Below are 21,306 nucleotides of genomic sequence, written 5' to 3'. Positions count from 1 at the left end.
GTTTTTGGTTGAGGGACAGAAAGTGGATTTTTTATGTGATTCAGGTGCATCGCGTACACTTTTGGGTCCAGCAGTCTTGCCTCCGAACTGCGAAACAGATGAGTTTGTCCTTGTGAAAGCGGCAAACGGGAAAATCTATAAGGAACCACTGTCTCATCCTCTATTGTTCATAGATCCGCAAACAAACCAAACTGTTAGGTGTAGGGTAATTATATCAAAAGTTTGTCCAGTTAATTTGCTGGGAAGAGATTTGATGCATTAGTTTGGAATAGCGGCAATTCCCACACCTAAAGGCATTGAGGCGACAAGGTTAGCGGATGGCTTGGTGGTACAGGGAGTACAAGACTTGTTTTACTGGTATAGCCAGGACTTGATTTCAAAGGGAGGGTTGATACAGATTTGATCAACCTAGCTTTAAGTAAATCTAGGAGTGGGTCACCATTGTACAATGTTCTATAGAAAGGCTCCTGGTCCAGATAAAGAATTTGAAAAATAATTCTTTAAGCACAAACGTGCAAGGATAATTTTGAATAATATGTTTTGGGATACGCAAGGTAATACAGTAGTGACCTATACTTTGACCAAGGAAATGAGTTCTTTATATCGCTCAGGTTATAGCCCACATATTTCAACTACTAAAGCGATGGGGACACATTGGGTAGATTTGGCGAAAAAGGTAACAAATTGGGACACAATGTCCAAAAGTCAGTTGAAGGATCAACAGATCCAGGTACAAAGATTGAATTGGGTGACTTGGGCACAACCAAGCGTGCACCTCAGGGATGACAAAACAGAAATGGCATGACAAATCTTTCTAACTCAAGAGGAAGATAGTGCGTTAAGTGCCTTACCTGTAGATTTATGGTCAAAAGGTAAAGGGGATGTAGGACTGATGAAAACAGCAGGTGAAGTTTGTATAACTCCAAAGTCAGGTTTTAGACCTCGTAAGCACCAATACCCGCTAAGTAAACAAGCAGAGGAAGGAATTAAGCCAGTCATTGAGCAGCTAAAACAGGTAGGAATTCTTGTTGAATGCTCAGATTCACCCTGCAATACTCCGTTGTTTCCTGTATAGAAACCGGATGGGTCATGGAGGTTGGTTCAGGATTTACAAGCAGTTAATTCAGCTGTGATCCCAAGAGCACCGGTGGTCCCTGACCCCTATACATTACTTAATGATTTACTACCTCAGAACAGATATTTTTCTGTCATAGATATAAGCAATGCTTTTTTCTCCATACCACTACATAAGGAGAGTAGATTTTGGTTTGCATTCACTTATCAAGGTTAAAGATACACCTACACCAGATTGCCACAGGGTTATTGTGAGAGTCCGACAATATTAAGAAATGGCTGCGAATTTAGCTAAGTTTGTTCCCCCAGAGGGAAGCCAGGTTCTGTTGTATGTAGATGATATTTTGTTGGCCTCACCCACGCAGGAAAGTTGTAAAAGGGATACCCTTGCCCTTCTTAGTTTTTTAGCTGAGCAAGGACATCAGGTAAATAAAGAAAAGTTGCAATTGTGGAAAGCACAAGTAAAGTACTTGGGTTACTTAGTCTCGCAGGAAGGTAGACAATTGGAGAACAAAAGAAAACAAGCAATTCTTGAGGCACCTATGCCCACAACTAAGCAGGAGATGATGTCCTTTTTAGGTGTGACTGATTTTTGTAGCAGTTGGATCCCTAACTATGCTGAGGAAGTAGGCCATTGACCGCACTAATCTATGATACCCCCATGGCAGCTAAGAATAATATACAGTGGACAAATAAGGCAATACAGGCATTTAATAGAATTAAACAATTGATAGCAGGATCCTCTGTTTTGGGTTTTCCGAACTATTCTAAGCCGTTTGTACAAATGGTTGATTGTAAGGGAGGATATATGACTTCGGTTCTGGTACAAGTACATGGGGATAAACAGAGATGGATAGCTTTCTACTCCTCCAGATTAGATCCTGTTGCAAGGGCATTGCCACATTGTGTTCAAGCTGTAGTGGCAGCCGCCATGGCAGTACAAGCCTCAGCACCATTAGTTTTGTTCCACCCATTACAATTGCGGGTTCCACATTCAGTTGCTACTATACTTTTGCAAGATAAGATAACCTTTTTATCTCCTAGTCGACATTTGTCATGTATGACAGTGTTGCTAACACAGCCTCATATGACCATAGAAAGATGTACTACTCTTAATCCAGCGACACTTTTGCAGAAGAAGGTACTCCACACGTTTGTTTAGAGAGCATTCATGACAAAGTGCTTCCCTGACCAGATTTAACGGATATTCCGTTGGTAGATTCTGATCTTGTTTTGTTTGTAGATGGATCAGCAAAGAAAGACACTGTAGGAAAAACACTAGTAGGGTATGCTGTCACCACAGAAACTGAAGTTTTGGAGGCAAAGGGATTGTCAAACATTTATTCTGCACAAGCAGCTGAGTTGGTGGCTTTGACTCGAGCTTGTACCTTAGGGGAGGGTAAGAAAGTGACAATTTACACAGATAGTCAATATGCTTTCTCCACTGTACATGTTTTCGCTCAACAATGGAAGAATAGGGGAATGGTTACTGCGACAGGCAAACCAATAAATCACAGAGATTTAATTTTACAGTTGTTAGATGCAGTGCAACTACCATTTCAGATAGCGATATGTAAATGTTCCACACATACCAACAGAAAAGATCCTGTCTCCAGGGGAAATGCCCTTGCTGATATGGCTGCAAAAAAGGCAGCTCAAGAAAATGATTTGCTTTTACATGACAATGATTTAGAGCCCGGACACCTCTTAGACTTAGAGACACTAAAAGTAATGCAAACATTAACAACCCAGAAGGAAAAATGTCGTTGGGTAAAATATGGTATTACTCAACAGGATGGGTTGTATAGGGCATCAGATGGCAAAATGGTATTACCCTCAAACCTTTTTAGGAATGCCCACATTAGTTAGCCATGAACCTGCCCATGTAGGAGTACAGACAATGATTCAAATAGTGTCTAAGGTGTTTTGGTGTAAGGGGTTTTCAACTTATGCAAAGCAATTATGTTTATCTTGTTTATTGTGTGCTAAGTATCATGCTCAGGGGGGAGTTAAAAAGTCTCAGCAGGCATTCCCCACCCCTCCATATCCATTCCACACACTCTGTATGGACTTTATTGAATTGACACCCTCAGAGGGAAAAGGGTTCTGTTTAGTCATTATTGATGCTTTTTCTAAATGGGTAGAAGCTTTTCTAGTAAAGCACCCGAATGCACAAACAGTAACAAAACTTTTGACTACAGAAATAATTCCCCGATTTGCTTTACCAAGACGCATTTACAGTGATAATGGGTCTCATTTTGTTAACCAGATTGTTCAGAAGTTGGGTCAAGTGTTTCAAATTGATCTCAAGTACCATTGTGCTTACCATCCACAGTCAGCTGGACTGGTGGAAAGACACAACGGTGTCTTGAAGGGTAAACTCCGTAAACTGATGGCAGAAACACATAGATCATGGACTGCGTGCCTTCCTTTGGCACTCCTGTATATGCGAATCTCACCCTCCCACAAAGGACTTACACCATTTGAACTTTTGTTTGGGAGACCATATTATGTCCCACAGTGGCAAGGATTGTTGCCAGCGGAACGTGAGGGGGGTGAGGATCTAGCGGATTATATGAAGAAGCTGCTAAATGTCAAGTCTCTTGTAACCAATGACTCCTTTGCAGATTCCAGAGGTGAAGCCTTGTTAAGCGTGGCACCCGGGGACTGGGTGTGGATCCGAATTGTGAAGAGAAAGAATTGGTCATCCCCCAGGTGGGAAGGCCCATACCAAGTACCTATCTCGACACCTACAGCTGTAAAGATCACTGAGAGGACTTCGTGGATTCATATCACCCACTGTAAAAAACTCAAGACTTTTCCTTCTGCCATTGATATTGGTCAAACTCCACCGGACCTCTGAGCGCAAAGTCTGGCTACAAAGGGGGATTAGCCCAATAGAGGTTAGTTCGTCTCAAACCTAGTGAAGAAACCAACGGAGCGAGGTAGTCCTTAGGGAGGATGGCCATGTTCAACTGGTACTCGAACTGTTACATGATGATGATTTTGGTGACGAAAGTAAATATGTCCATACGAGAAGGAACAGTTGCAAGAGAAAAAGGAATGGTGGTGCTGCAAGCGCAAACAGGCGTTACTACTGTGTTTAAGGTGAAACTTTGTGGAGAAATTTTGGACTGTTCTAAATGGAACAATGATGATTTCTTGACTCGTGCAAAATACTTGTGCAATAGAGACTGTACATCCTGGTCAAATGTTTGGTGGTCAACAGATGTGAATGGATGGGAAACAAGTGGTGCAGTGATACCAGAGAAAGATAAAAGCAGGCAACAAAGAATAAAAATTGTGCATTTCCAACATACCAAAGTAATTACTATAACCATTGTGTCACCACAAGAAAGTGATTCAGGAGTTTATGGAATCGGAGTGTCTCTTCCAATTGGAACTGACCCTTTGGGGACCCTCCAACTTAAAGTGCAAAGCCTTAAAAGTGCTACAGGTGGGGCAGATTTTGCCTTCACAGAAGAAGAACAATTGTTACTCGAGATGGGATTCCTACACCATAATGAATGGTTATCTTGGGTTAGATATAGTACCCGAGAGGCACATCGTGAGAATTGTGTTTCTTGTGCTGAAGGTAAACAGCAACTAGCGATAGTCCCATTGATGCGAGATGAAGGTAACCTAACGTGTCTGTTAAAATTATTCTTCAACAAAACTGAAGATAAATGCAAAAATGAAACTCAGCGTTTTCCAGTCATAAGCAAAGTTGAGAAACCGCCTGCAACGATTTCCTATCCCGGTTCGTATATGTGCATTTCCAGAGATGGCACAGGGAAGAATTATAGCAATATGGGACAGAACTATTGCAATGTTACTGTGAATGGCAATGAGAATCCATTTCTGGAGAACCAAACTCACAGTTTAGCAGACGTATGGTGGTTATGTGGAGACAACAAACTCAGATCAAGGCTTACGATTCCCTGGAAGGGAACTTGTGCATTTGTAAAGTTAATTCTGCCATTCTACATTTTCCCAGTTCCAGCAAGCAATTTCGTAAGAGAACCTGAAATAAAGCCGAAGTGGTTGAGTAGGAGAAAAAGAGAAGCACCAAAGCAATCCTTCGATAACAGTGTCTACATCGATAGCATTGGCATACCAAGAGGTGTACCTGATGAATACAAAGCAATAAACCAAATAGCAGCTGGTTTCACATCCATCTTTATCTGGATTCAACCCAATAAGAATGTGGACTGGATCAACTACATTTACTATAACCAGCAGCGTTTTGTGAACTATACCAAAGATGCATTGAAAGGAATTGCTAAACAACTGGAGGCCACTTCGCAGGTGGCATGGCAGAATCGAATTGCGTTGGATATGCTCCTAGCCAAAGAAGGAGGAGTTTGCAGGATGTTTGGGACTTTCTGTTGTACGTACATTCCAAACAACACTGCGCCTGACGGAAGTATCACTCGAGCTTTGAAAGGTTTGGAAATGTTACCCGAAGAATTGGCAGAGAACTCTGGGGTAAGTAATCCCTTTACAGACTTTCTACAAGCGTGGTTTGGAAAATGGAGTCATCTCATCAGCAGTTTCCTGGTGTCCATTGGAGTCGCTGTGGCTATCATGGTGGTATGTGGTTGCTGTTGTATACCCTGTATCAGAGGTCTTCTACAAAGACTGGTTGATACTGCTGTTACAAAGACGATGTACCAGCAATTGCAACAGACTGGTGAAAGTGAATACATTGAAATGTGACTTTTTGCAAATGTTTTTGAAGTTTAAAAGTTTGTCTTGCCAATGAAGTAATGTATGCAAAGAAAAACTTAGTTTTTACCATATATTGCTGAAATAAAAGACAAATAAAAGTGTTTTCAGGGGGGAAATGTTAAGAAAAAAGTTTTAAAACATACTGTTATTTGTCTTTTTCTTCTTCTTGCAAAGTGAACATGTTATTTGTTGGGATATGCCTATCAAAGATGGGCCTCATCTGTGAACAAAATGCAGCATTGCTTATAAATCTGAATAATAACTGTTTTCTGCTTTTCAGAATAAAGAGACTTGGTTATAGCTTAGTGAAGCCTGGGATAAGGGAGTAAGAGTTAATTTACTGAAGCAGGCTGTGTGTCCTGGAAAATTTGAGCTACCATTGTTGAACTAAACATTCTGTGCTTCTTGAACATTCTATACTAACTGTTGGTTTGAGGTGATTTGTAGTAAACATGTTTACCACAGGTGTTTTTCCATAGCCAACTGTCAACAGTCAGAAATGTAACAAAAAGTTGTTTTGCTTGCAGTATAAAAGGTGATGTCAGTAAACAAGTTGACCAGAGGAGGAGATCATCTTGGCCAACATGATGTGCAATCTGGTTAGCTGCTAATAAAGAAGTTTTTCATCACCTGAGGCAGATGTGACTCGTCTGAATTTTCTTCTGACAAATATCTCCTCCATACTCTGGAAGTACATAGACAGTTAAGATTTTATTTGCACAGGACTAAACCTTTTAGGAAATCTGATCAGTTGTTTGTAGTCTTCTCCTTGAACAGATGTGGTCAGGCAGTGTCTAAGGCTACAATTTCTAAATGGATTTCAAACTGTATTTCCACTGTTTGTTCTCTCAGGAATCTGGAGTTACCTTGTCCACTTAAAGCTCACACTCTGAGGTTGTTTACTACCTTGCCAGCCTTCTGATGTCCATAGATGACATTTATGCTGCAGCCACTTGGTCTACTTCTCACACCTTCATTTCTCATTACAAATTAGATACTGTGTCCAGAAACAGAGCATCTTTTAGTTCCACAGTGCTCAGGCACATCCTTCCATAGGGCTGCCCAGGGTTCTTTATAGCTAGGGATTCTGACCCAGTCATGAGGAATAATGAAACGGATAACATTAGAGTAACAATTATATACTTACTGTAACTTGGCATCTGTGTTATCCTACTTCATTATTCCTTCCTTTCTACCCACCTTCCTCCATCCATGCTCTGTGGGGGATCTGAGGAGGTTGGAGTCCTGGACTCCTGGCCTATGTTTCCCTTAGTTAAAGTTCTTATAGATATATATATATATATATATATATATATATATATATATATATCTATATCTATATCTATCTATATATATATATATATATATATATATATGTTGATAGATTGAAAGTGCGTTTAACTGAAATGTACATGAGCAAACTCACTTTTGCAAAAGTGCATTTTATCGAAAATGCACTTTCGCAGAAAAAAAAAACACGCCAAAAAACCTAAACAAATAAAACACTACTCACATTTATGCAGGGGACCCCATGTGGGGGCTGTCCCCCCCACCCCCCCACTTTAATATTCTCACTCTGAAATCACAGTACAGTGGGGAAAAGGGAATATTCCCTTATCCCCACTGTACCACGATCTAACCAGTAGTTTGCTTAGTTGTACAATCAACGCTACATGTTGATGTACAACTAAATCTACATGCAAACTGCGTGTTGGGTTTTTTTTTCTTTTTTTTTTGAGAAAGTGCATTTTCGATAAAATGCACTTTCACGAAAGTGATTTTGCTCATATACTTTTCGCTGAAATGTACTTTCGATGTTCAAACCAAGATCCATATATGGATCTATGTTGATAGATCGAAAGTACATTTAAGCGAAACATACATGAGCAAACTCACTTTCGCAAAAGTGCATTTTATCGGAAATGCATTTTCGCAAAAAAAAAAAAAACCTAAACAAATAAAACACTACTCACGTTTATGCAGGGGGGCAAGCCCCCCCACTTTAATAGTCTCACTCCGAGATCACACTTCAGTGGGGAAAAGGGAATATTCCCTTATCCTCACTGTACCGTGATCTAACCAACAGTTTGCTTAGTTGTACAATCAACATTACATGTTGATGTACAACTAAATCTACATACAAACTGAAAAAAAAACAAAAATTTATATAGGATCTATATCACAACGTCAAACTAACAAACATTTGATTATTGTAATATTGAACCCTAAAGTCTGAAACCCAACAAAGCCGAAAACACAGAACAGAGATTTTTTTTTTTTACCAGGGAAAAAAATCATTGTTCCGTGACAAAAAAAAAAAAAAAAATTAACCTTAAACTTAAACTAAAGTGGGAGGCTTCAACCCCCCAACTCCCCCTACTTAAATAAGCAACTCCAAGATCACACCACAGTGGAGGAAGTAGCAAAGCCCGGAAAACAGCCCACCAATTTTTTTTCCCTGGGAAAAAGTCTATATGCCGTGGCTTTGCTATTTTCAACTTTCAGACTTTAGGGTTTGATATTACAATGTTTGAACTTGTTTTAGTTCGATGTTGTAATATAGACCCTATATATATATATATATATATATATATATATATATATATATATATATATATATATATATTCTCCGGGGTTTCTGCAGCAAACGTGATCTGAAAGTTAGAGTGCAGAAGGGGATTGTGGGAGAGGGAGAAGCTCGAGCCTTGAATCTATGTCTGTGAAGTGCCACAAAAGATCTGATGTCGGGTCCAAGAGCCAGTCGTGAAGAATAATGAAACAGGATAACACAAATACCAAGTTATGGTAAGTACACAATTGTTGTTTTATAAACTTAAAAAGTTGCAAGAATAACTGGCTTTGTATTAACATGTGTTATCTGATGGATATGAAGTCAAACTCAGATGTATGTCATTATTTAGTGACTTCAATACTTAATGATTTACCAGAAAAAAACACATTCTATAAGGAGGAGCAAATCAAAAATATGAGATAAAAATCTGGACATTCTGTGAAATTCTGGGCATTTGAGAGGCATGAATGCAGACACAAACTCCTTGACCCCTTGAGGACATCAAATGTTTATGCTAAATGGCTTCTGAATATCCATGACTGTTTTACTTTTTAAGTCTTTATGTCTGTACAAAGGCCAAAACATACACATACACAGCTAGTGGTGTTTGGCCTGAATGCACCCGTAAAGTCTTAAAAAGTAAAAAAAATCATGGGCATTCAAAAGCCATGTAGCTGAAACACTTAATGTCCTTCATGGGTCATTTGCATATATTCCATGGGCCTCCGCTACAAGAGGTTTAAGGTATCACAATGAAAATTTGACTGAGTTTCTCTTGCAGTTTATACATATGAGTGAATATATATGTATATGTGTATATATATATATATATATATATATATATATATATATATATAGACCATGTGTTGCACATGCCTTGCAGAAACAGAATATACCTGACATCAAATGCAAAGTTACTCATAAGTGGCTCAGAACCATGTAAGTGCTATTTGGTAGAGCCATGCACACTGAACAGAGAAGCAGGTGGGCTTAGCTTTTTAATGATGCTACATGGAAATAGCAGGGTACTTGCAGACTGGAACAGATGACTACTGTTTAGCTGAGCGTATGTTCACATTATTATTATTATGTTTGGCAGAAGTCTCTTACTGCTAAGCCCACTTGAAATCAGATTAGGTGTATATGTAACCATAATAGCCTGTTGGTGTGTGGAAAGAGGGAGTTACAACTCTGGCTTGCGATGGCAAAGTAGACCTTATAGTAATCCATGTTTACGCTGCTGCGATAGTACATGAACTGCAATGGACAGTGTAAGCAGCAGGGAAAAGGTAGAGATGCTGAGAGGGCACCAGCATTCTCATTAGATAGTAGAGACTGAAAGGCAATACAGGACATATAGCAAAGATTGCATTTCCATTTAGGAGAATGACACAATAGTTACCCGCTATCAGTAAACACTTAACTGCACAATGCTGTGCCCCCCACCACACAACAGTGTGTGAATTTCAACAAGTGTGTGCTTACCTCTTGGCTTAAAGGAATAAATTCCTGACTGCAGCCCAGATGCTCCATATTTGACTAGTGGCATGGACAGTGGTTGGATTGGGCAAGGAAGCAGGGAACTTAGCAGTGCACATTGGCTTGCCCATCACAATGGGAGAGTGTCAGCTTGGCTTGCTGCATTGCAGACACCTGCAACAAGGAGTGTAGCATGAATGGGCTGTAAGTGGTGCATTGCTGAGCAAAAAGGCTGGGCATATGTGGTAACATACATGCATGCATCTCCTGGATGTAGCCAATCTGCAGCACACATGCTAACAGGTAAAGGGCTTGTGTCAGTCCACAAGACCTTCAGACTGTTTCACTCTGTAGCAGCTGAATCTGTCATCCATGGGAGGAAAACATCAGCTAATAAGGTTCACCTGTCAGGGTATGAATAGACTGGAGGTCTCTCAATCAAACTGATAAAGCCTGGCATTTAGTCTAATGATGGAGCATATTGGATGATTGGGTGCAGGAAAGGGAAGACATCTCACACACACACACACACACACACACACACACACACACACACACACACACACACACACACACACACACACACACACACGTTTTGGCTTGGCTTCAGACTCTATGAGTAGTATTCAGCAGCTGTCCTTAAATAGTACCTACCTAGTGCTTTAACTTTTGCTTGATATGCCAAATGAGTTTCCCAAATAGTTTACCACACAAACTACCCATAATCTGTAAATCTAGAACCACTATGGAAGTGGTTTATTTTCAGTGTACATTTCTAATTTTTAGTGTAACCTTAACCCAAAATCTCACCTCACCTCTAACTGTTACTGTAAATGTGCTAAGGGTGTCACTTAAGCTACTATAACACAGAAAACCCTCATTAAAAATAAAGGACTTTAAGCCAACCAGGACATTTAGTGTCTCCTGGGCCTCTTTACACTATACCACTCTCAGTATTACATCTCTCTCATCTATTGCCTTCTTGAATCTCTTTAACTTTATTCTCATCCACCTTCTTCATCTTCTATTGTCTTCCTCCTCTTCCTCTTATCCCTTCTTCCACATTGTCACAGCTAATCAAATCTAGCCCCTATAAATATTTCCTATTTAAAGGCTTTCTCTCCATCTACTTATGTATTCCTCCTACCTTCCATCTTACCTCCAATATCCTGTTGCAAAACTCATGCATTATTTTCTCTCTTCTTGTAACTGCATATACTGTGTAAATACTGTAATTATATTGTTAAGTGACATTGATTAGCAACATTTAAATATTAGTCATGCTATACATCCTTTCCTGCATCTCTACTGTTTATATTTACCGAGAGATGTTTCTGGATGTTTACATTTACTTGTACGCATAGCTATTATTTTGCTTATATACTAGAGCTTTTCCCCTCAAGTCTCCATTGAAGACAGACCCTTCCCAGTCAGACTACCCTTGTAAACAAAATGCAAAGTAAGAAGGTAAGTAGATAGCTAGCTAGATAGAGAGACAGACAGACAGACTTTGGCACAAAAGATTAGTGGTTCAAGTCCCACATAGTGATGGTGTCGACTTGTTTAACTATTTGAAGTGTGTCAGTTTATTTAACCAAAATTCATAGATTATAGATAGGCAGACAGACAGGCAGACAGTTATATGTAGGTAGGTAGACAGAAAGATAGTTAAGCAGAGCTGAGTGGCCTAGTGGGTTAATACACTAGTTGACAGGGTTCTGGGTTTGAGACTTGGCAGGGGTGATTATTTTATGGGCTAGGCTTGTAAAGTCTCCAGGGTCATTAGCCTAGTACACACCTATGAACCCATGAACATGTTCTTAGTCATTTTTTAATTTAATTGCATATATTTAAAATGTATTTGCTTTAATATTGCTAAACACTCAAGTGTGCTAACTTGCACTGCATTTGAATTGTTTTTACTGCTGTTTTAGCTGCTTTTCTGTAAAAAAAAAAAAAAATAGTTCTAAGCTTGTTTCCCACCTTTCCTGTAACTAGTCTAGCCCAGATATAGATTTTCTGTATACAGGATTGTTTGTAAGCTTGTGACCCCTTCCCACCAAGCCTTTCTGTGTTGGAGAGAAACCTTCTAGAAACACAAAAAGAAATATAACACAGCTCAGTGCGTAAAATGTCACAATAAAGGCAATAAGATTTAGCGCTTTCTTCCACTTTATTTAAAAACGTGAACTTCTTCAGAAAAAAGACAATGTGCCCTCCCAAACACAAGTCTTTTAAATTATTTAAACAGGATATGATGTCATGAATACTCTTTTCTTTTAAAAGTACATGTTACATTTCAAATATCTAAAAAATATTGTAACATTAAATACATTAAACATAATTGTGATAAGTATTAATAGTACTTCTATGTACCGAGAAATTATACAAAAATGTATCTGTATACATGTGAATCAATGTGATCCTACATATACATATAAACGTCCTCTCATACACAAGAATCTTGACTGCATATAATCATGAATAATAAATATGTTTGCAATACCATAAATAGGTGTGATGAATTGATGTTTACACTGAACTGTATATAATGAATGAAACAATTTACTTGTACAAAAGAATGTCAACCTAGACCAACACTATACATGTAACACTGATTTAAAAATGTGAATCAAGACAAATGAACAACTATGAAGAGATAGAAACCTTCTAGCTTATCAGTAGGAGGGGTAAGCACTAGGTAGCCTATCTACCACAAGAGGAGTGGTTTCTGGTCCAGAAATTGTAGTTTATTGGCCTTTTGGGCAGTTTTTTCCATTCTTTTCAACTTTCTGGTTTAAAAGGCCATGTTTGCGCTTGTTTCCCGCCTTTCCTGTAACTAGTTTAGCCAGATACAAATTTGCTGTATCCAGAACTGTTTGTAAGCTTCTGAGTCCTTCAAGCCTTCCTGTGTTGGAGGGAAGCCTTCTAGCTTATCAGTGGGAGTGGTAATCACTAGGTAGCCTATCTACCACAAGAGGAGTGGTTTCTGGCCCAGAAATTGTAGTTTATTGGCCTTTTGGGCAGTTTTTTCCATTCTTTTCAACTTTCTGGTTTAAAAGGCCATGTATGCGCTTGTTTCCCGCCTTTCCTGTAACTAGTTTAGCCAGATACAGATTTGCTGTATCCAGAACTGTTTGTAAGCTTCTGAGTCCTTCAAGCCTTCCTGTGTTGGAGGGAAGCCTTCTAGCTTATCAGTGGGAGTGGTAAGCACTAGGTAGCCTATCTACCACAAGAGGAGTGGTTTCTGGCCTAGAAATTGAAGTTTATTGGCCGTTTGGGTAGGTTTTCTATCCCTTTCAACTTTCTGGTTTAAAAGCCCAAGTTTGCACGGGTTTGCACTTGTTTAAGAAGTTTTTGCACTAGTATACTGCTCAGCAAGCACCTGCCTGGTGCCCTGCAGAATTCTACAGCAGCAGAGAGATAAAAGAGAGACTTTGGAGTGATTAAATATAATTTTTCAGCATTTTCTTGCTGCCTTTAGCTAATTCTGCCTAAAACGCAGATTTTCTAGAGTTTCTGTGATTTAAAAAGCTTGTTTCAGCTACATATTGTACTTATTTTACTGCCTGCACTTTAACAAAGTGGTTTTTGTGTTTAAATTACCTGTTTAGTTGTTGTAGGCTACACACTCAAGTGTGATAGTCATTTCTGTGCATTTTTTTTATTGTATCTGCTTTATTTTCTGAAAAAACAAAACAAAAAAAAATACTTGTTTTCCCACCTTTCTAAACTAGTATAGTCCAGTTTTGAGGTTAGTGCTGAATTCAGGGCTTTGTTACAAGTTTCTGTGTTTACCCATACCTTACTTGGATAGAAGGAAGTTTCTCTGTTCACCGTGAGAGAGGGAGCATTGAGCAGCCTATCTGTCCCTGGAGGAGTGGTTTCAGACCATAAATTAGTAGTTTATTGGCCATTTTGGGCTAATTTCTATCTCTTTCATTTCCCTGTATAAAACCCACATTTGAGTGGTTTTGCGCACTGGCCAGCACCGGTTAGCTAGGGTATAACCATTCCCGGCTCCACAAAGCCTACTCTTCAATTTCTCTCTTGGAACTAGACAAACTTTCAACTTAAGCACTCAAACCATTCACTTCTCATCCTGGCACTTGCTCAAAATTCATAGCAAGCAGTAATAAACCTTAACACTAGACCCCCCCCCCCCATACTGTAGAGAAGGACAAGGCTCTCTATTTGACCTTACCAGCCAATCAGTAAAATAGTTCACTGTACCTATCCAGGCATGTCCAAAGGGCAGTTTCAGGTGTACTCTCCAGTCCAAATGGTGAATCTGGGCATTTTGAGACAATGTTACAATTGTCTTATGTACACAAGCAACCCTCTCCTCCTTCCACCAAACACTAATGCATGCGAGAGATGCAATTATAGAGCCAAACTGGAGGCTAAGCTTTCTCAACCCAAGACTGGACCAGGCAGTCAAGAGGAGAAGGGAATTACTTGCATCACACCACCAGTTTTACATAGACCGATGAAACCAGCACGGGCAAAAAACACACATAAATACATGGAAACATACTCGGACGCTCTAAATAAAAATCTGCAGAAGCAACAAAAACCTCCAAAGCAGACATCCAAGCAACCTCTACCCCCCAACACAAACCATGAAATGCATACTTCACAAAATCAGTGTGCCATGCAATCACAGCCCTTAAGGCAAAATAACATACCCAACATACTAGTAATAGGTGACTCTATAGTCAGGCACACTGACGTCCCACTCACTAGATTGAGCAAGGAGAAGGTTACTGTTAGCTGCCTGTCAGGTGCCAGGATCCACCAAATAACACAAGCACTCAGGTTACTCCAGAACAAGTACAAATATGACTCTGTTATTGTCCATGTTGGTGTGAATGACCTGAGCCGTAGCTCCCTGGACTACATGAAAAGAGACACGGAGGAGCTCTCTGATCACGTAGCCCAGGCCGATATGACCCTGACCCTGAGTAGCATCCTGCCTTCCCCAAGAATGATACCACAGTATAGAGAAAAAAATTATCAATTTCAACAATTGGTTAAGCTTTTGGTGTCATTCAAAGGGGATCCAGTGTCTGTCAGTCTGGGATGACATGCTCGACAAGCCACGCTGCTTCAATAGAGATGGCTTGCACCTGTCACCCTTAGGCTTTTGAATACTGGCCAAGGCTCTTGCCATCCCCATAGTGCCTTTTTTAGGCAAGACTCAAATAACAAACCCACCACTGTAAATAGCACAAGTAACAAAAAGCTGAGGGTTGTTGTGTCTTTTGGCTTTTCCTGGTTAGGGGTCACCACAGCGGAACTCAGATCCGCTAATGATTGGCAGTAGATTTTTACGTGCCGACTTGCCGGGCCTGACTCACAACTTTCAACGAAGGAACGCCCATTCACGCATGTCGCCACACAGAAGACGCTCTAACTAAGAATCGAACGGGGCAACTTCTTACTGTGAGGCGACAACGCTACTGCAGCACCACCACTGCAGTACACAAAAAGCTGAGGGTAATGCTACTTAATGCCAGAAGTCTAAACCTTAAAATGCACGCACTCAAGGCACTCCTCAGTATGGAGAAAATCGATATATGTGCAGTAACAGAAACCTGGTTTAAGGCTCCAGAGAGCACCTCTGCACTACCAGGCTACAACTCATACCATACATTTTGGCCACAAAACCCAGACCGAAATACAAAAGGCGGGGGAGTATCCATATTCATCAAGGATACCCACACCTCCAGGTTATTGGCACAGCACGATGCTTCAGAGATCATCCACGTGCAACTAACAATGGGCAAAACTGCTATTCAAATTATAGCGTGCTACAGATCACCCACCATGTCCCAGGACCCCCACTCCACATTCCTGGAAACACTGGAAAACATAAAGGTCCTACCAAACACCCTGATATTGGGTGATTTCAATTACCCAAACATTAACTGCGAGAACTACTCAAGTACAAACTCGCTTGCCCAACATTTCCTAGAATTTATAAACTCAGATGCTCTCTATCAACTGGGCAACAGCCCCACTAGAGGTGACAACATATTGGACCTGGTCATCGCCAACATGGGCGACCGGTGTTCCACACCAGAGGTCAACCCTTCACTGCTTAGATCTGACCATGAACTAATCACTCTGGATATCCACATTTCGCCACCACCCCCAGTCAAAGAAACAACTGTGAAAAACTTTTCAAAAGCAAACTTCACGTTACTTAAGACCAAGCTGGACAGTTTCAAAGCCCCCATGCTAAAGGATAACGCTGTCCAAGCTGCAAAATCCTTTACTAATGCACTCTACGGGCACTTACAAGAATGCATGGATCGTGCTATCCCATACAAAACCAAGACTCACTCCTCCAAGAAAAGTAAACCAGTCTAGTGGACCCCTGCCATAAATAAGATATACAATAGAAGCAGGAAACTAGTACAGAAAAGAGTAAAATCTCAAGAAGGGAAGACATCCCTGATCAGTATCAGCAAGAAACTACATTCCCTCATAAAATCATCCAAGGCTAACTTCAAAAGAAAAATTGCCATGGACTCCAAAGATAACCACAAGGTATTCTTTAGCTATGTCAAGAATCTAAGTGGCAATTCTCAGATCTGCTCGGAGTTAGTGCAGAATGGCACAATATACACTGAACTGACCGATATAGCTAACATCCTGGCAGACAGGTTCAGTGCAAACTTCACCCCACTTTCACCCCCAAAAGGGCCCATAACTATATGAGAAGAATGCAGTGCCCCTGAAATCACAGACACTCAGGTTAAAACAGCTCTCTCCTAAGCCAATAACACAGCATCAATGGGACCGGACGGTGTCCCAAGCTGCATCCTACACTAGTTCAAAGATGAACTAACCCCTCACCTAAACACACTGTTTAAACTCAGCCTCTCCACAGGCTATGTGCCCACAGAGTGGTGAACAGCAATGGTTATTCCGCTCCACAAAGGTGGAGCCACAATGGACCCCGGGAACTATCGCCCTATAAGCCTGACTAGCTTGGTCTGCAAAGCTATGGAGCGCATCATCATGGATCTCATTAATAGAGATATTGGGAACCTCCAAACACTGGACCCTACTCAGTTCTGCTTTGTTAAGGGCAGATCATGCCTCCTAAACCTGGTGGACTTCTTTGAGACAGTTACCAAGACTACAGACAAGGGAAAGGTGGTCCACACAGCCTACCTAGACCTCGCAAAGGCCTTCAACCCATTCCCCACTCAGGTATTATAGACAAGCTCACCAGCCTGAACATAAACCCCTACGTCACGAGATGGGTTGCCAACTGGCTCACTGACAGAACCCACATGGTGAGAGTTGCGGGAGCTAAGTCTGACTCTAAACTGGTTACAAGTGGCATTCCCCAGGGCTGAGTCCTAGGACCCCTCCTGTTCAGCATATACTTCTCAAAGGTACAGGCAAGCACAGGAGGACTATGGCTGACCAAGTTCATAAACGACTGCAAACTAGAGGCTATAACTGACTCTCGGGCTGAAACAGACATTCTCCAAAGGGGTCTCACTGAGACAGATACCTGGTGTCAAAACCATGGCCTCAAGCTAAATGCGAAAAAGTGCATAGTCATCCCCTTTGGAAAAAACAAAGTACTCACAAACTACCACATAGGTGGTAGCCCCAAAAATACAGAAGACGTAATAAGGGATCTGGGGGCCCAAGTAGATAGTAGCCTCTTCTTTGATAATCATATTGCCAAAATGGTTAGAAAATCCTTCTATGTGTCCCACCTAATCACAAAAGCGTTTGCATCCAGATCGAAAGAGGTCACTGGGCCTCTCTATGCATCACTCATCAGACGCATCATGCCCCATTTGGGATGTACCTTACAAGACACCTGCAACAACTGGAAAGACCACAGAAGTATCTCACCAAGAGGCTCACTGGCCTCAAGAAGATGCCCTATGCAGCTCGACTGAAGAAACTCCAGCTGTACTCGGTTGCATACCGCCTACTCAGAGGTGATCTCTGCCTGACATACAAGGCCATGTCCAACCCAAAATTGATGGACATACTCCACCTAAAGAAAACCATATCCCCTTGAGCCACACGCTCCATGGATCTAAACCTCACTACAACAATAAATAGGACATGCTGGAGGGATAGAGTCCTGTCCCAGAGACTTCCCATGCTGTGCAACAAGATTCCAATCTACATTAGGCAGAGCTCCTCGCTAACCCTCTTCAAGAGAAACCTTGACGAGTGGATGGGAAACAGAAATTTTACCCCAGGGATCACTTCAATGGCTCTGTTGGACAGAGGCACAGGAAACTAATCTAAGGGGGCGGTGAAAGTCAACACATTCCAGCTAGGCTTATATGTGCCTTTGGGCAGATAGCCTTGTATCTACATATGGACCTATGAACCTACGCTCCACTCAGCGGCTCTGAGCTGAGGAAAACTATTACTGTTGCCAGGAAAGCCTGCTCTTCAGTTTTTTTCCTTAGATCTTGCTAGTTCTTTCTCTCTTGCACTTGAAATAGACTTATCACTTTGCACTTCAACAGGTTTTTCTAGCAATTATTATAGCACACCTAAGTGCCATCAGCAATAGTCTTTCTTCACAGAAATAGCTCCAATACTTAGTAGTTATGGCCACCCCTCCTGGCATGATTAAAGGGCAGTTCCCTGTACTTTCGCCTATTAACCTGGTGCACTTGGGCATTCTGAGGCAGTGTAGCAACTGCCTCATGTACACAGACAACCCTCTCCTCTTACCTCCCAACACTCAGATTTGTGAGAGATACACTTATATCACCAAACTGGAAGCTATGCACTCTACAGCCAAGACTGGACCAGCTGGTGAAGAGGAGAAAGTCAACACCTGCACCACACCACATGGAACACATACCCCACCAGAACACCCACTATCACAGCTCTCATATAAAAACCCAAACCACACACCCACCTACGCGGAGGCTCTCAATAGAAATTTACCCAAACAGCAGACACCTCCAAGACAGAAATGAACTCGGCCACCACAGCTCAGCACAAACCACAGGACATGTAGCTAGCCTACACAGTGTGCCCCTCAACCTAAGCCCCTAAGGCTAAACACCTTGTCCAATACACTAATCACAGATGACTCAATAATGAGGCACACAGATGTCCCACTCATTAGGTAGAATAAGGAGAAGGTAACAATCAGCTGTCTATCAGGTGCCAGAATCCAACACATAACACACACACTCAGGTCACTCCACAACAGTACAAGTATGACTCTGTCATGGTCCATGTGGGTGTGAATGACCTGAGATGCACCTCCCTGGACTACATGAAAAGAGACATGGTGGAGCTCTCAGATTATGTGGTCCAGGCAGGTATGACACTAACCCTGAACAGTATCCTACCGTCACCCAGAATGATACCACAGTACAAACAAAAAATGATTGATTTCAACAACTGGCTAAGTTTCTGGTGTTATTCTAAGGGGATCCAGCATCTGTCTGCTTGGGATGACATGATTGACAGACCTTGAATCTTTGCCAGAGATGGCCTGCATCTGTCACTTCTGTGTTTCCGGGTACTGGCAAAGGCTCTTGCCACCCCTATAGTGCCTTTTTTAGGTGGTGTTCCAAAGGCCAAAGTACCACCATAACAGCTATAAATAAATGCAGTCTGAGGGTCATGCCGCCCAATGCTAGAAGTCTAAATCTCAAGATGCACTCGCTCGAAGAACTCCTCAAAATAGAGAACATCGACATTTGTGCTGTAACAGAGACCTGGTTTAAGGGTGACAGGTGCAAGCCATCTCTAGCGAAGCAACATGGCTTGTCGAGCATGTCATCCCAGGCGGACAGACACTGGATCCCCTTTGAATGACACCAGAAACTTAGCCAATTGTTGAAATTGATCATTTTTTCTTTGTACCATGGTATCATTCTTGGTGAGGGCAGGATGCTACTCAGGGTCAGGGTCATACTGGCCTGGACTACATGATCAGAGAGCTCCTCCATGCCTCTTTTGATGTAGTCCAGGGAGGTATGGCTTAGGTTATTCACACCAACAGTACAAGTATGACTCTGTCATTGTCCATGTGGGTGTGAATGACCTGAGATGCACTTCCCTGGACTACATGAAAAGAGACATGGTGGAGCTCTCAGATTATGTGGCCCAGGCAGGTATGACACTAACCCTGAACAGTATCCTACCATCACCCAGAATGATACCGCAGTACAAACAAAAAATGATTGATTTCAACAACTGGCTAAGTTTCTGGTGTTATTCTAAGGGGATCTAGTATCTGTCTGCTTGGGATGACATGATTGACAGACCTTGAATCTTTGCCAGAGATGGCCTGCATCTGTCACTTCTGTGTTTCTGGGTACTGGCAAAGGCTCTTGCCACCCCTATAGTGCCTTTTTTAGGTGGTGTTCCAAAGGCCAAAGTATCATCGTAACAGCTATAAATAAATGCAGGCTGAGGGTCATGCTGCCCAATGCTAGAAGTCAAAATCTCAAGATGCACTCGCTCAAAGAACTCCTCAAAATGGAGAACATCGACATTTGTGCTGTAACAGAGACCTGGTTTAAGGGTGACAGGTGCAAGCCATCTCAAGTGAAGCAGCATGGCTTGTCGAGCATGTCATCCCAGGTGGACAGACACTGGATCCCCTTTGAATGACACCAGAAACTTAGCCAATTGTTGAAATTGATCATTTTTTCTTTGTACCATGGTATCATTCTTGGTGAGGCAGGATGCTACTCAGGGTCAGGGTCATACTGGCCTGGACTATATGATCAGAGAGCTCCTCCATGCCTCTTTTGATGTAGTCCAGGGAGGTATGGCTCAGGTCATTCACACCAACAGTACAAGTATGACTCTGTCATTGTCCATGTGGGTGTGAATGACCTGAGATGCACATCCCTGGACTACATGAAAAGAGACATGGTGGAGCTCTCAGATTATGTGGCCCAGGCAGGTATGACACTAACCCTGAACAGTATCCTACCATCACCCAGAATGATACCGCAGTACAAACAAAAAATGATTGATTTCAACAACTGGCTAAGTTTCTGGTGTTATTCTAAGAAGATCCAGTATCTGTCTGCTTGGGATGACATGATTGACAGACCTCGATGCTTTGCCAGAGATGGCCTGCATCTGTCACTCCTGTGTTTCCGGGTACTGGCAAAGGATCTTGCCACCCCTATAGTGCCTTTTTAGGTGGTGTTCCAAAGACAAAATTACCACAGTACAGCTATAAATAAATGCAATATGAGGGTCATGCTGCCCAATGCTAGAAGTCTAAATCTCAAGATGCACTCGCTCGAAGCACTCCTCAAAATGGAGAACATCGACATTTGTGCTGTAACAAAGACCTGGTTTAAAGTGGCAAAAAGCACCCCTACATTACCAGGCTATAACCCATTCCACACCTTTCGGCCCCGAAACATTGATCAAAGCTCTAAAGCCGGTGATGTCTCCATATTCAT

Source organism: Protopterus annectens, chromosome 9.part0, assembly GCF_019279795.1.
Source record: "Protopterus annectens isolate FY-2018-M chromosome 9.part0, PAN1.0, whole genome shotgun sequence".
Classification (NCBI taxonomy): Eukaryota; Metazoa; Chordata; order Ceratodontiformes; family Protopteridae; genus Protopterus; species Protopterus annectens.
Note: the sequence above shows the minus strand (reverse complement) of the source record.